Source organism: Diuraphis noxia, unplaced genomic scaffold, assembly GCF_037042655.1.
Source record: "Diuraphis noxia isolate RWA-SAM2 unplaced genomic scaffold, SU_Dnox_SAM2 contig0003, whole genome shotgun sequence".
NCBI classification, from domain to species: Eukaryota; Metazoa; Arthropoda; class Insecta; order Hemiptera; family Aphididae; genus Diuraphis; species Diuraphis noxia.
Window position 1 is genome coordinate 28,848,124 of NW_028301713.1, and position 16,706 is coordinate 28,864,829.

The 16,706-nt window shown below is 27.6% G+C and overlaps 1 protein-coding gene across 2 annotated transcripts in view; it reads left to right on the top strand.

Moving 5' to 3' along the window:
• The first annotated feature begins 343 nt into the window (after nucleotides 1-343).
• Nucleotides 344-16,706, top strand: part of LOC107173840 (uncharacterized) — a 119,218-nt gene continuing 102,855 nt past the window's right edge. The window contains exon 1 of one of the 2 annotated variants that reach the window (XM_089222741.1): nucleotides 344-705. The gene's annotated coding sequence lies outside the window, so the exon portion shown is untranslated. The remainder of the gene's footprint in view (nucleotides 706-16,706) is intronic. The other variant, XM_089222740.1, reaches the window with a different exon arrangement.

Consider the following 16,706-nt stretch of genomic DNA (forward strand, 5'->3'; position numbering starts at 1 on the left):
GGGGGGAGGGGGAGTGGTTGTACTCAGTATAACCGAGAAACAATACATTTTTCTACAACCGATCTCAGCGCCACTGCGGCGTACCGTTTGTGCCTAAACATTTACTACTACTACTGTTGCTGGTGCGACCACATACCGGGTGGTACTAGGTATATTATGATAATGTAGGCACGACATACCGCAAATAGTGTATGATAATATTTTATGCAGTATAAATATTATTAAAAATCGCCAAACGGTGACAGTGGCTTGTCGTGTCGGCGCGTGTCTCGTTGCGGTGCGCGGCACACATATTGCACAAGCCGACCGCGACGGTGGCGGCGGCGGCGGCGGCGGCGGCGGCGGCGGCGGCGGCGGCGGCGGCCGATTTTCCCTGGGAGCACGACGGCGGCGCGGTGGCCGCTGTACAGTAGACGTGAGTATCGCTACCGGCCGGAGGGACGTCCCTCAGCCGTTTACACATCGTCCGTGTTCTCCGCGGCCACTGCGCGTACTTATACGTCGGGACTCGCGTTTCGCGCGCGCTCGTTTACCGTGTTTCAGACATCAACAAGTGTCGTCGTCGTGCGCGTGACGGTCGCGTCAACGGCTGCGGGAAAAGTGAAGAAAGGTCCAAAATAAAAGCGGAATACTATTAACATTGCGGAAAATTGGAAAACCTTCGTCGTCCCATCAAATAATATCATTATTATTCATTTATCGCGCGTGAGTATATCAACGGTTTTCGCATATTATAATAATTGTTACAAATTAAGTTAGTTCAATTGTTACATATACAGGGCGATTTTTTTATCATGAACCACTCATTATTTCAAAAAGTATCAATGTTTTTGAAAATATTTTTTTACAAAGTTTCATGTTGTTAAAAAAACAACGTTTTTATAAAAAAATTATATTTTTTAATATTTTTTATCCTTATAATTTTTTAAGTTTTTTACTTTTTTGAATGGCAACCTACAGTTTTAATTTCATATTCCAAAGCAGAATATTTTTCTAAGTATTTTGATACGTAAAAATCGAATTTTGGACGAGTAGTTCATGAGTTATAAGTATTTAAAGTTTAGACAAGCGGAGTGGAGTGGTACGGGGTTACCCCGCAAAATGTTTGTCCACTACTCCGCTTGTCTAAACTTTAAATACTTATAACTCATGAACTACTCGTCCAAAATTCGATTTTTACGTATCAAAATACTTAGAAAAATATTCTGCTTTGGAATATGAAATTAAAACTGTAGGTTGCCATTCAAAAAAGTAAAAAACTTAAAAAATTATAAGGATAAAAAATATTAAAAAATATAATTTTTTCATAAAAACGTTGTTTTTTTAACAATATGAAACTTTGTAAAAAAATATTTTAAAAAACATTGATACTTTTTGAAATAATGAGTGGTTCATGATAAAAAAATCACCCTGTATAATTATCTGCTACTACATAGCAATATAATCGGATATTATATATATATATATATATATATATATATTATATTATATTATTATAATAAGTAATAACATAACAATATAGCCATCATTATCGTCACTATATATTATACAGTTGTTAGTCTACTGCATTTTCCTCCACACTCGTCAGACAATCCCGCTAGATTTTCGTGAAGAAAAATCCGATACGCATATCGATACGGAGTAGTATTGTTATAAGTCACTTGACCCGGAAAACCTGCAGAGTCCGTGATGGTATACCTATGATAAATTAATCATAGAATAATAATATACCACGCGATATGTATGACTTCTCAAACGCCCCACATCCTCACCGATACGTATATAAACAGATACACTCCGATAAAGTAATATCATGATGTGTTATTCGTTGAAAATCTCGGCTCATCGAAATCGATCTTATTTTCTCGGCTGCATAATAATGTACGATTATGGGCATATTATTATTATTTTGCCGTTTACCGAGATATTGCGCATCGCGTTTTCGACAAAGCCGTCCTGTGGCCCGTGGGACCAGCGGTACATAAAGTCTCTCGGATTTACATAGATATATGTGAATACTTACGGTGTATATAACCTACCTATATCGACGACGATGTCTCGGAAACTGCTCATTATGGGCACACCATCATCGTCGATGACGTCGAGCGCACATTATTATTATTATTTATTGTCTGTTTTAATGTTAATATGAATACCTTGTGTTATAAAAAGTACGATGTGCGCAGCTGTAAATTATGTATTGTGTTGCACATCGTTTCGTCGTGTAAATTAAAATTTATAGGTATAAATATATTAATATTATAATGTCATATCAATAACAGAAATAATATGTGCGGCGTAAAGTTCATGCTGACATATCGTATATCGCGCGGTTATTATAGTAGACATTGTTAAAACGTGTAGATATCACTGCTTCGATCATCCCCGATCCTCGCGTGCGACGTCAGGTTCTGAATATTATTAGTAAGAAAGTCTAGTTGTTATTTATTTTATTCAATATAGTTTGCACTTGGTACCTACATACCTACACCACGCGCCCACATTATAATAATATGATCGGCACATATTTTTCTATTACAATAATTTAACTATTATGTAAGCTAATGCATTTTTTTATATTATTAAAGTAACGGATATTTTTCAACGCAAATTTACCCAAATCAAGAGTTAGGAAAAATCTTTTAAAAGGAGATTTTCTTATTTAAAGTTCAAAACGAAAGTTTTAGAGCTATATGCTCAGTTTTGTATAAATTATGATAAATACGATATGAATACTAATACATACTACACTACATATGAACGAATTACAAAACACATACCTAATACCTGCTACTATATTATACAAGTTATTATTTTATTTAAGTTATTTATTACTTATTAGGCTAATATTATCATTTTTTTTTTTTTATATAAAACGTGCAATAAATGTTACCTATTTTTAGTATATTTATTTACGCTAACAAGTATAACAGTTACAAGTTATTATATTGATTTATCGACAGTTTTAATATACTGGCGTAAATAATATAGTTTATCGGTACATCACCTTATAATTGTACGCCTGTAGTACCTATATAATGAAGCTAATGCAGTAATTTTTAATAATATTAATACTATGAAATATGAGGCCAATAATTGTATTTCAAAGAAAAGCGGCTTTCTTTTTAGAGTAGGTACATATTATTATATTAATTTATAGACTTACTATGTCCTATGAATCGAATATTTTTTGTATTCATTTTGATTTTATTTTATCTTAAATGAGGAATCCATATACTGTATAAAATTAATAATCTAATTTTTTCTTATGAACCAATTAATATTTTCTGATTCTCTGGTGCATAATATTATAGTTTAGTTAAAGTAATTACCTATCTAGTATCTACTTATATACTGTTAAAGACTGTGGAATAAAGTTATTTTAATAGGTAGGTACTAACTATAGTCCATGGCGATAGGTTAGTATAATATTGATTAAATATTGCAGTTAAATAAATATTGTATGTCCTCATTTATACAGTATTCTAACGATGCACAATATTCTTAATTTCCCGTGTATTATTAATTTTGCGTATCAAAGATGAAACCACAAAAATTATCACCTATATTTTTATACTTATTCACATTGTAAATATTACTAATTTTGAAATGTTAAAAATTGTTGAATAATAATCTTAGCTGTCAAAGTCTGTACATTTTTAAATAATAAAAATAAAAATCATCAAATTTTTACGGAAATCAAACATTTTTACATTAATTCATAGACTAAGTAGTTTATAAAATGGAAATTAGCTCTTAACTCAATTAAGAGCGAAATGAAAATATTTACCTTAAAGAAATATTCAAATCCAACTCAATTAAAAATCAAAATCAGCTTATAATATGGAATAATAAAGACCAATTAATTAAATATCTTGGAGTTTACCTTGATGAAAAATGCATATAAATAAAAAATTAAACCAATCCTATGCACAATTAAAAAAAATCTTACACACCTTAATAAATTACAGTTCAACATTTCATATTAAATGCGCACTTTTAATAAACACATCAATAATATGACCATTATATAACTACATATGCATGCCCAATATGGGTAGCCATATCCCAAACAAAATTACAAACGATACAAAACAAATTTCTCAGAATAGCTCTCAAAGCCCTATGGGATATGCGAAACACACAAATCCACAACGTTACTGGAATACCATACCTAACCACATGGATCAATGAACGGTTAAAAAATTTCATTAGAAATTAACAACAATAGAAGGTGCCCTTCACTTTAATATTGGGGAAAGAACCAAAAATCGCAGACTAAAGCTACGGCTACTACACGATGTTTTAGTTGAAACCCAAAAAGAGGAATATCCAGGCTCATAATCAAACTTAAATGATTCCTTAAACTTATTTGTAAACCTTAATTAATTAACTTGATAATATTTTAAAACATTGTAAAAGCACCATAAAAATGCTTGGTGTATTGAAACAATTTTTCGATATAATGTACACAGCGTTTATAAATAAAATAGATTAAATTGTATACTCCGATCATAGTTTCGAATATTCGAATAATTTAAACATAAGTTTCAACATTTTTAACCATACCTAATAGGTATTACCTATACAAAATAAATAATAGTGTGTAGACAGTCCTAAATATGTTACATTTTCGATATAAATGGGAAGGAAAATGTTGATTGATACATTTTTCTTAATTAAATAAATAAACGAAATATTAATTTCATATTTAATTATTATATAAACTATATTAAGTATATTATACTATATTATTTAGTATACTTAGTTATTATTATTTGAGTGACCGCAACTGTATGTAACCTTTTTGATGGGTGACCGCTTACTTCAGATCTAAAGTAATTAAAAATATTATGTATTCGGAAACATTGAATATACATAATTTTAATATTAATGCACGCCATAGAAAAAAATTCTACGAGAACTTGCTCAAACAGATTGCATTTTTATTTTTTATTCTTTAATAAAAACAATGCATAATTAGTTACTTATATTCTAAAATTTACTGCTGAACATTTTACATTTTCTGGAATATCCTCCATATTAAAACTTTATTATTTTTGTCTGTACTATTCGAAAAGTATTGATTTTTATTAATTTTTCGTTATCCTAACGAATATTGTAGTTTTCAATATAGAATGTAGTGATTCTGAAGATCTTTAATATTAATTTTTAATAATAGAAAAACTAACTTTTATTTATTAATATTTTTAATCAATATTATTATTATTACTATCATTAATATTTATTAGTATTTAAAGAAGCGTAATAATGGCAATGGTTTCAATACTTCAAAGCAATGGTGGGCATTAACTAGTTAATTATTTTTGTTTTCAACTTATTAACCTATTCAATTAAATTGTTATCGTTTTAACTTAATTTTTTAAAGTTAATTATCATTATGGTGCAGTTAAGTTAATATTCATTTTTTTTTTATATCACGTGGAACCAACAGAAAACTTATTCTTTCGATTTTGGTAATTTATTTTTCTGATGTTATAATATCATCAATTCATAATAATCAGATTATATTTTAATCTTCACTAGTAAATTTTAGTAAGTATTAGAATACTGATAAGCGTCTTGGTAAATATTTTTATAAATTAAAATACTAGGGCAATTTATGACTATTTATGATTATTGTGACTTGAAAAAAAAGTAACTTTTTTTTTAACTGAGTTAAGTTAATTTTATTTTCTATCTTAACTTTTAACTTATCTATAGTTAATTTTTTTTAGTAACTTTTAACTTAACTGAAGGCAATTTTATTGAATTAACTTAACTTGCCAAAGTTAATTTTTTCCATTAACTTGCTCACCTTTGCTTCAAAGTATATATACCCTGCAGGCTTTAGCATCGTAATAATCATAATCTGCACTAACTGTTGCTGTAGAGTGCGCCAGACGAAAAGACGATTATAGTCCGTTTACTGACTATAAAAGTTGACGGTTTTGCTGCGTATTGCACTTAAATACATATTGGACTATTTCATATGAGAATTTTTATAAGTAGGTATGCCATATGCATATTCAAGTTACAACGTTGATGTCTGGTGGTCACGAATTTGGTATACTTACGTGAAAGATGTGATTTATGATTGACATGTTATGATTAATTGTCTATCAACGATTTCTGATATTGGTATTATGCCCTTAATTTATGAGCTCATTAATGTTCCTTTAAACGTGTCATGTTTAAGGAGCTATGCTTAAGTAATATTCTTTCGTTTCTTGCGATCACTGGTCGTCTTGGTGTGTGAAGTGAATTATCATTGGTTAGTGCCCAGTCCCCTCCAATCACCCGCACCATACATATTATATTGACACATGGATGTTTATGTCATTTAGTTATTAGATAAAAATATTTAAAAAACTTAATAGTTTTGGTCGTGGAATAGATGTAAATAAATCTGACAAAAATCTATGTATATACTTTCAAGGGATCAATTAAAAAAAATGTAAAAATGTTTGAATGCATAAACGGGGTTACCTTGTATCGGACGGAACACTTTTTCAATTTTAGCAAATTGTTGACAGAAATGGAAACTTTACATTAAATCAATTTTTCAACATTTTATATTAAATATATTAAAAACTATAAAAAAAATTGAATGTACCATCAAGCCTGTTTACAGTAAATTTTTCCAGCAAAACAAAAATCTTTACATTTTTGAAATCGAACAATTATAATATGTGTACTTTAACTTATGTCAGCCGTTAAGATCGTTCTGAGAAAGATTGATAGGATTTGTAGGGACTGTAACTTTCCTGATTTGACGTATATTATTTATTATACCTTAATACCTATTAAAGTACTTTATACTCAACAAATCAATATTTTTTTCTTATCTGACCGTATTTGTATATACGTGACTATATTGTCTCAAAGTCTTAAAAAAAAAAATTGTAAATATATGTTTTAAAATGTGTGAACAGGACGTATTATCATATTATTGTAGTAAATAATCATAAATATTTTAATATATTGTATTTCAAAATTGATAAATATCAGAAAGCAATACAGTACTTAATGGCTAAGCCATCAATAGTGTTCATTAAATGCTTTGAGTTACCTATTGAAACGGTTCTAATGTTTAGAATAGAATAAATTACAGAAATGTTGAACGTTAATAATACTTACTAATTAATTAAATAAACATCAAATTCTGCTAGAAGATTATGTGTATATATTGTTTTATTTGCCAATATTTTTTTAATGTGGTTCTCATCATATTTTTGTTAGGTATTATTGTTCTATGAAAAATAATAATAATTTTATTATAAAATCAATTTTTGGTCCAAAGGTAACCTTTTTCTACCCAAATCACACATACCAGCTGTTTCACCCGAATCGTCCATGTGTAATCAGCCTATTCTTTTTTCCCAACATATTTTTGATTATTTTAAAATAACAGTTGACAATAGTTAAAATGTGTACATTTTAGAGTATTATAATTATAGCGTTACCTAGAAAACATTACAGAAAAGTAAGTAGTATTCTTAAATTGTAATTACATTTTGTAATATTTTGTGAATATATTTATAAGTTCATGTTATAATATACATTATAATATATAATTAGCCTCAATCGAATATTTCGCGTGTTCTTCACTAAATGTTAATTTATTTTTATTTTTAATAAAAGTTAGTTATAATTTAATTACGCATATAATTAATATATTTTAATAAACTTAATATACGACATTTAAAATTACATTTTACATTTTTACATATTTAATATTTAAGAACAAAAATTATTACTTATTTTTATAGCATATAATATGATAATATTATAAGCACATAATAATATGTTATTATGTGAAAAAAAACCCCAGAATTGCATGTCTATAGATGAGCAGATAGGCACGAAAATGATAGTGATGAATTCAATGATAAATGAAAATATTTAATGTTATCAATCGAGTAGTTTATTACATTAAACACAAGTAGGTAATTGAATAGTCATTCATAAGAAGTAATAATATGAATTTAGTTCAATAGATAGCATTAATAATTATATTTTAGTTGTTGTCAATGCTATTATATAATATATAGAGTCTTACATTCATAATTTTTCTGTATATATCACATTATTAAACAATAATGTTTTTTTGAAAGCTTAATATTACTTAGGATATCCATGTAACGATAAATTTGCATTTAAATATGATTGATTTCAAATAATATTTTATTTAAAATAGTAGATGTGTTTTCAAAGATTAAATTGGATACAGATGCTGATTAGGAATAAACATAAAAGAAGACATTTCGCTTCAAATTAATACAAGTGATACTCTTTGGCGATATATAAAACGTACGTGTTCCACGTTCAATTTTGTGGATAGCAAAATAAAAGACTGAAGAAAATATTTCTAATTCTTCCTAGCTTTTGACATAATTATAATATTATATCCACATTATTCACCTATTAATATAGTTATTTTGGTATAAACAAAAAAATTAAATGCGCATCAAGCTAACGATCAATAGATTCCAATGATTTTAATAATAATATATACTTAGTATATATATATATATACTAATTACTAAGTATAGCCAAGATAAATTATTTTTAAATCGTCCAACTTATAAAATATTATTAACGATGGCTTAACTTCAAACAATTTCCGGAAAGAATGTTAGATTTTCGGAATTTCGGAATTTCTATGGAATATACTGTTATTACAAAATATAAAGTATGAAGTCTAAAGCGCATAATATAACTATAAAATACAATTATATTTAAGAGTATCTAATGCTTTTAGGTTTTAAAAGAAATAAAAATGAATAGTTAACTGTTTTATTATTTTTATCAATAGCCAAATCATAATTTATTAATTTTAAATAAAGAACGGAGGATCCAAAGTTTTAAATTGAAATAATTTTCATTCAGGAAAAACCTAACCTATGGTTTTTGTGACTATAAAAAAATAATTCAAGTATTTATAATCAGTGTATAAAACTTTTCAATTTTGACTTATCTTTGGAAGATGAGTTTGGTGTTTAAATATTTAATGTTAGAATGGTCGCTAATTATTGTGAATATATTTTAGTTAGAAAAACTGTAAATTTTTTAGGATAGTGCTTTTACTCTCATTCTACGAGCATGCAATTTAATGGGTATTATAACGTTAGGTACTACTTGTAGGTTACTATAAAAAATGTGTATAAATTATTCAAATCTTATTAATATAATTTTATATTTTATATAATTAAATACAATTTTTTTAGTATATCATACTATATTTTATATACTTTTTATTCGTTTATACTTATTGTTTACCAAGTTGTAGAAATAGTATGCTAACTTAAACTCAACCAAAAGTTTAAATTAATAAATGTTAATACTAAAAACATCAAGTATAATAATTAAGTACAAAATCATAAAACGGTATTAAAAAAAAAATTGTGAGTGTCATTATTTTTAAAATTGATGTGAGTCACACATTTTTATAAAACATTTTATTTTAATTTAACTATATTATCGTGTAAAGTATGATTCCAGGTAAAAATAGCCAAGTTCTTATTAAATTTCTAGTAAAAAATAATTGATTGAAAATTAATCCAATTGAAAAAAGATGGCCTAATATTTGATTCAGAGCTTAAAACACCTAAACTCATATATAATATTATATCATCTATCCTTTAAATGATGATAATTAATATACAAATTAAATCTAACTAATCAGGTATGTAATTTTACAGAATGTAATAAAAAACTACAAAATTTGTGTTTCGAATTTAAAGTTTATTTACAGCAGTAAAAAAAACACGTATAAACTTTTGTGCATTTAATATTATTATTTCATTTTGATTTTTTGTGTTATATATAATGTTTTCTTTATACTCAGCGTTACTTACTGATTTTTAATTAATTTTTTTTTTCATTACCTTAAATATGTGTAGCTTAAGTTAAAAGACATTTTTGTAATAATATTTTGTAACTATATCGAATAAAATTATTTCTCAAATAAAATCATTTTTATAGCAGAGAAATGGGTTATACGATAAAAAAATTGTAAAAATATCAATAAATTATTTAAATAGTCAATATAATAACAATCGTTAATCGTTTGATAAAAATAATTTTGACATAGTTCAGCTGACCCATGACTACCTTCCAGGGGTCACTGTACTTGGTTAACTTTCAATTAACTATTTCTTTAGCCACATTTTCAATTGCATAAATTTTTTCTAGCAATTCTTCAATGAATTTATTTTTAATGGACTGCTTTGCTATTATGGCTATTTATATGTATCTTACGCCATTTTTTTTCTATTGGATTAATTTTCAACGGGGTAATTTAATTTAATTTTTTTTTTTTATCGATCACCGTAAAATATTTAATATATATTTCTATAATGAATGTGAAATAAATATATATTAACGACATTATTTAAATACAAACTAAATTCGAAAACAAATAGCTTATAACGTTTGTAAAAAAAAACCAACAAACGTTTGGAGAACAAAGAGTATCGCCTCCCCGTGGTGTTCTCTGGGTAACGCTAAATGATACTCAAATATGTACTATAACCTTTATCAGCTGATTGTTAATATTACCACAAATCCATTCCATTTAAATTTAATGGTTCCAATTTATTCGGGTGAAATGTTGGTATTGTGTGTATTTTGTATTTATGTAGGTAAAACAGACATTTAGAAGAAATAAAATTGTGTATTTGCATTTATATACGAAATAAACACATTTTGACAAATAAAGCATTAAAAAGGCAATAAAATGTCTTTCAGAGTAAACAATACAATTGTTTCTAATAATAAACCTTTTACTGTGCGTAACTGCAAATACAGGAAGAATCTTATAGGTACCATATATTATTATTAACCGCGTACCATAATTTACATAATATACATAATATTATATGTGTATTATGTGTAGACATTTTTCTATGAGTATAATACGTGAATTTAAACGCAAATTAAAGATATATCTAGCAGATACTTTTTATTGGTAAAATACCTTCGGCAACATAAACCATCGGGTTACAAATGATTTAATTAATTACATATGATATTGTCTACTTATTCTAATATTGGGTCTGTGATGAATTAGATAATTTCATACTAGTATAATAATATATTTATTGGTCCGTTAATATTGATATATAACTTACATTTTGTACACGAGCTTAGAAGTTTAAAAGTAGTTAAAGAATAATCGTAAAAAACGAACTAAAAAATGTTAAAACCGTGACGTGTATATTATATGGTTCCAACTGTTTTATAAGACAAATTAAAAGAGAACAACTTTTAAAAGTTTTACTGCAGTCTATATTTTCGTATACTTTCATATGGATATATCATATATATATATATATAAGCATTAAATTCTATTTTCTATATACAAATCTGCTGGAGACCAAAATTCGCTTGTCTATTTAAATGTTTCATTATCTAATAAATTTAAAAACTTCATCAAGAGTTTATAACATTTATAAAGAAAAAACATTTTTTTTTTTAGAAGAAGAAAAAGTTTTTCTGTTCGAAGACAAGGAATCCACTATTCGCGGCGTTTTTGTCTTTATAATTTTATACCACCAAATTAACAATTTTTCGCGATTTGCAATATACCTACCACAAATTTCATCAAGAGTTTATAACATTTATAAAGAAAAAGTTTTTCTGTTCAAAGACAAGGAATCCACTATTCGCGGCCTTTTTGTCTTTATAAATTTATACCACAAAATTAGAAATTTTTGCGATTCGCAATATACCTATCACCTGCCGGGCACAATAATAACGCTGCATAATAATATTTTCTAGTAAGTCGCAGAATATACGCGATGTATAATAATATGAAACAATTAAAATGCACAATAGATCTTATACTAGGACTGGACAAACTTATTGAACCATCTGAATAATACAACCTTATAATTATATAATTTAGTCTAGACATTTGTTATTATTATTATTTTCTATTATTATGTAACATATTAAAAAAAAAAAAAAAATGTATCTTATATTCCAATGGCCACGCTGCCGAGGGTCATTTTTTTAAATAATAGTAATAAAAAAAGACGTTATACCGTGGAGTATATTATAAAAGGTAGGGTAGCTCGGGTGTTGTGGTAACGATATGTAGTGCGTAGGTACAATAATTAAAAACTACAACGCTTTTAGATATTTCACAATTTATTGTATCATCTAGAATTCTAGACATCTAGTGTGCGTGCGCCGTGAGAGCTCAGGTAACACCGAAACAGCGTACTCACGTCTGAATGTGATCACTATGCAATATACCCTCCGACAATTATTAGTAAAAGTTTTCGTCCTATATAGGTATACCTGTACTATCTGTTTATTAAACTATGTCTGTGAGTAGTATTTAATATTTATTTTTAAGTGTATTATATAAGGTGATTCTATTTTCCAAACCTATACAACATTGAATAATATATACAATATACATTATACATACTATTATCTTCTTGAATAAAATAAAATAAAACCAAATTAAATGAATAAATATACACTTAGATCGTAAGTATATATCTACCAAAAGCATGTCAGAAATTCGTCGTAGAAGCGTATTTAAAAATTGACGAAATTCTTACAAGTTACAAGAAACCTTGTGAACTTATAAAGACGATGATCGATGTGCACCCAACCTATTTAAAAGCCAAACAGTCTTCATGAAACTAACAGCAGGCGCTTTAGACATCGGGTTGGTGCTATAAAGATGATATTTGATATTGCTGTAATAAGGTGATAATATGAAGGATCGTTCAAGGATCGTTTAACCGAAAGCCACATGGCATAACACTTTATATTAGATATAGTAGTACGTACCTACCAAACCGCGTAAACCGGATAAATCACTGACGGTAAAACTCGATCGAGCATAATGCACTGCTGCCACGACATTCAAAACGATATTTTAAACAGAAATTTAGACTAAAATTAATTCGATAGAACATAATTCCATAAAATAACAAACAGCCAATGAAATTGAAAAAATACAATTAATTATGAAAGGTTTCAGTTTCGACCAATAATTAAAATTGTAAAAATGCTGAATCTGTACTGTTATAACTTATATTTAAGACGAATCGGAAATAAATACTGAAAGTTATATAAATTTAATAACAATTCTAATACCATATGGGTACGGAATAGTGTTAAATTTTTAACTCACGACTACATTTACTTGTATTATTTTAATTATTTAAATAAGTAATTATTATCGTATGAAATAATTGGGAATTTTATGGTAAATGCTAAATGGCAACGTCGCATAACTTTGTATGGTCTATCGAGAAGGTTGTCTGTAATATTTCTATATCTTTTGATGCATCAACAAAATTGCTCAATCGCTATTCACTACAATCAGAGTAACTCGTCGCTTTACATTAATTAAATCCTCAGATGCTATGAACGTCAAAGTATCATAAATCACATAAACATAATATTAAAACATTGTACCTCGTTAAAAAGACTATAGATAATATCTTAGAACTGTAATAGGTAATAATGTTAAGTGTTATTTGCACTGCTGGAGATTTACTTTAAATTGTATACACCGTAGGTTATCAGTATAATATAAATATGTTTTTTAATAAAAATAAATAAGGCATTATTTAATTAGTCATGGGCAACACCGTGTACGATCAGCTATAATTACAGTAGAACCTTATTAATCCGGACAAGGGCTCTAGGTTGTCCGATTTAATGAAAGTCCGGATTAGAAAAAATAACCAAAAGACATGTATCTATTATAGATTTAAGAATATTATATTAAACTAATTACTATATATGATATATTGCAAAAATGCAACACAATATTAGATCCAGCAAAAACATTACATATCAACGTAATGCATGTAATCATAATTATTATATATTTAGGCACACTTTCATTATCTGAGTTGAAAAAACTGGTAGTCTTTTGTTGTCTTCCTTTCGCATTTATTTATCGTATTAATAATTCACGCAAATGTCTCAAGTGTTCGTAATATACAGATATGTTTTCATCGTCGTTATCTCAACATATTTAAGGACAATATTTAGATGGTCTTTAATTTCACCAAGTTTTAGCTTAGACTTGATACTATCGTCTACTTCAGCTTGTTCGTATATTCACCCGTTTCAGAGTTTTCTGCAGTGGTGAGGATTTCAAAAATCTCATCTTCTGTTAAAATGTGATAACTATTATGTTTATTTTAATCTACGGCATATACTGCGTATTTTTCGTAATATTAGACAACTGTCCGGATTAAGCGAAGTCCGGACTAATGGGGTCCAGATTAATGAGGTTCTACTGTATATAGACATAATATAGATGGACTGCGCGTTCCTCCCCCCTCGCCATCAATAAATTCAGCCTAAATAACAAGACCGGAGAAGGTAAAATAGCATGGATAAAACATTTTTACTGTTTTTATTCCAAGGTATTATTTTGTGTAAATAAAAGTGATAACTGATAAGACAATAGACATGTAAGATGTAAAATATATACCTTAATTATTATTTAAATATTTACTATTTATTTTTTTAAGAATCAAAAAAAATTTAAAGGCATGTACGATGGTTGTATTTTTTTAATTGTGTTAGTCCATACCACTGCAATTTGTTCATTACTCGGAAATCTTAAAAACATAATATGTCAAATAGTTAAATGTATTAAAAATATAAAAGTTATTAAAATTCTATAATTTTTAACTTACTTATGCATATGAACATCATCCTTACCAATGTTTCTACAGCTTTTAATAGAACATATATTTACCATTTTACCACTGTTTTACAAAATATCAACAACCAAAACTAACAAACTAATAAAACTTGAATTAATAATATAAAATATTATGCTTAATGCTATGTTTTATGTATTCTATGATATAAATATATAATATTATTATCTGTTATAAGTATATAGTATAAATTAGATTATGATCTATATTATGTCTATGATAATAATATTACGCTATTATAACTGGAATCAAAAAATCGAAAAATGACTATTTACCGTCTACCTAAGTTTATTATTGCTGACATGATAAGGGCTAAACGCGCAGTCCATCTATATTATGTCTATGGCTATAATTAATAAATATTGTATAGGTTAAATCATAGACCATAGACGGATGAGCATCGTGTGAACCTACAGTTCTCGTCAGATTTTCATAACACTTTAGTAAATTCAGCCAGATCCGTTGTGCCATAGGTTACTTTAATATTATGCTGTTGACATTTCAAACATAAATATTGACTCACAAAAAACTATCATCTTTTTATTTGTATTGTACTGTTTCCATGGTAAAATAGTATTAATATTATGATTGGATATCATTTTAGACTTATATTTTTTAAAGGGATCAAGCTAAGAGCATTCAATTTGCCGTGCCGGACCCGCAAATAAATAATACATTTGTATTTTTTAATAATATTGGTAAATACCATAGGGGATATTTTTATGAGAAGCTTTAAATTTTTTTTTGCACCGGAGTTCCCAGAGTTTAACTTCCGGCACTTCATATGTGGTTAGGTAAATGCCCTATAATAATATAATAATATTATGGTTAAAATGGATCATTTGGTTCATATCCCAACTAACATTAATCGATCTAAACATTATCGAGTCATACTAATCAACCTTTAATAAATTACCACTGCACATGTCCATCACAAATACACGTAGCCTAAAAAATACCATAACTCAAAGCATCGATTTATTTTAAATAAATACATTTTATTTAATCTTCGGAATTCTGGCAATTGGGAGAATACAGGTGTTTCGCAAAGATTTACCCGTTGCGATATCTCCTGAGATAATAGATATATCATAAATCTGTTTTTTTATAAGACTTATATAAAAAAGGCCACATGCATTTTATTATTTAAAACTTATTTTTTATTGTTTTAAGTTTTGAAAAAAAATAAAGACACCTATTTTATAGAGTTCGTTTTGCTGAAAATGTTGACCTTTCAACATTTTATTTTCATTAATCTCATGATTTTAAATAATTTTTTTAGTCCGTAGATAGAACGATAAAAACTATTTTTTATCCAGGCGGCCAGTCCTTCTCTACGGTTAATGGGTATATCACGAGATACCACCTGTATTGTTTTTATTTTTTTATTTATTTTTTTTTATTTTAAATGTTTGAAACATTGTTGTAGATCGATTTAATTTTTTTTATATCCTTTTTAACTAGTAACTTTATTTCCCGAAATTATTTAAGTATCACTAAAAATAATGGATCTTTACAAATGGACAAAAAATTAACCCATCATTATAGGAATATTACACAAAACTGCTGTCGTTTTATGATAAATTATCGAATTAAGGATACATAAATGTCATTATATAACTGAAACTCCTGTTCAGAAAACATTTTTCAAATTATGATTACTTTTTAATTCATTATACAATAAATAATTTTGAAAAATAACGCTCTGCTCTACATCAGGTGTTTAGACTTTTAGAGAGTCAATAATCATTGTATACGGAAAACTATTCTGAGCTTAGACGGTCTATTTTTTTTTCGTATGGCGCTATGTTCGGGAGTAGGCCCGAAGGCCTAGTTCGGACGCCTGTTTGGCAGAATTTCTATTGGGACACCCCGTAGGTTTCTGCCATGCCCCGGAGACGGTATATAAACCTATATTATTACTAAACTATTGGAGATTTTATAGTTTGCCCGCCTCCTTCCCATAAAAAAATATACCAACTAGATTTGATT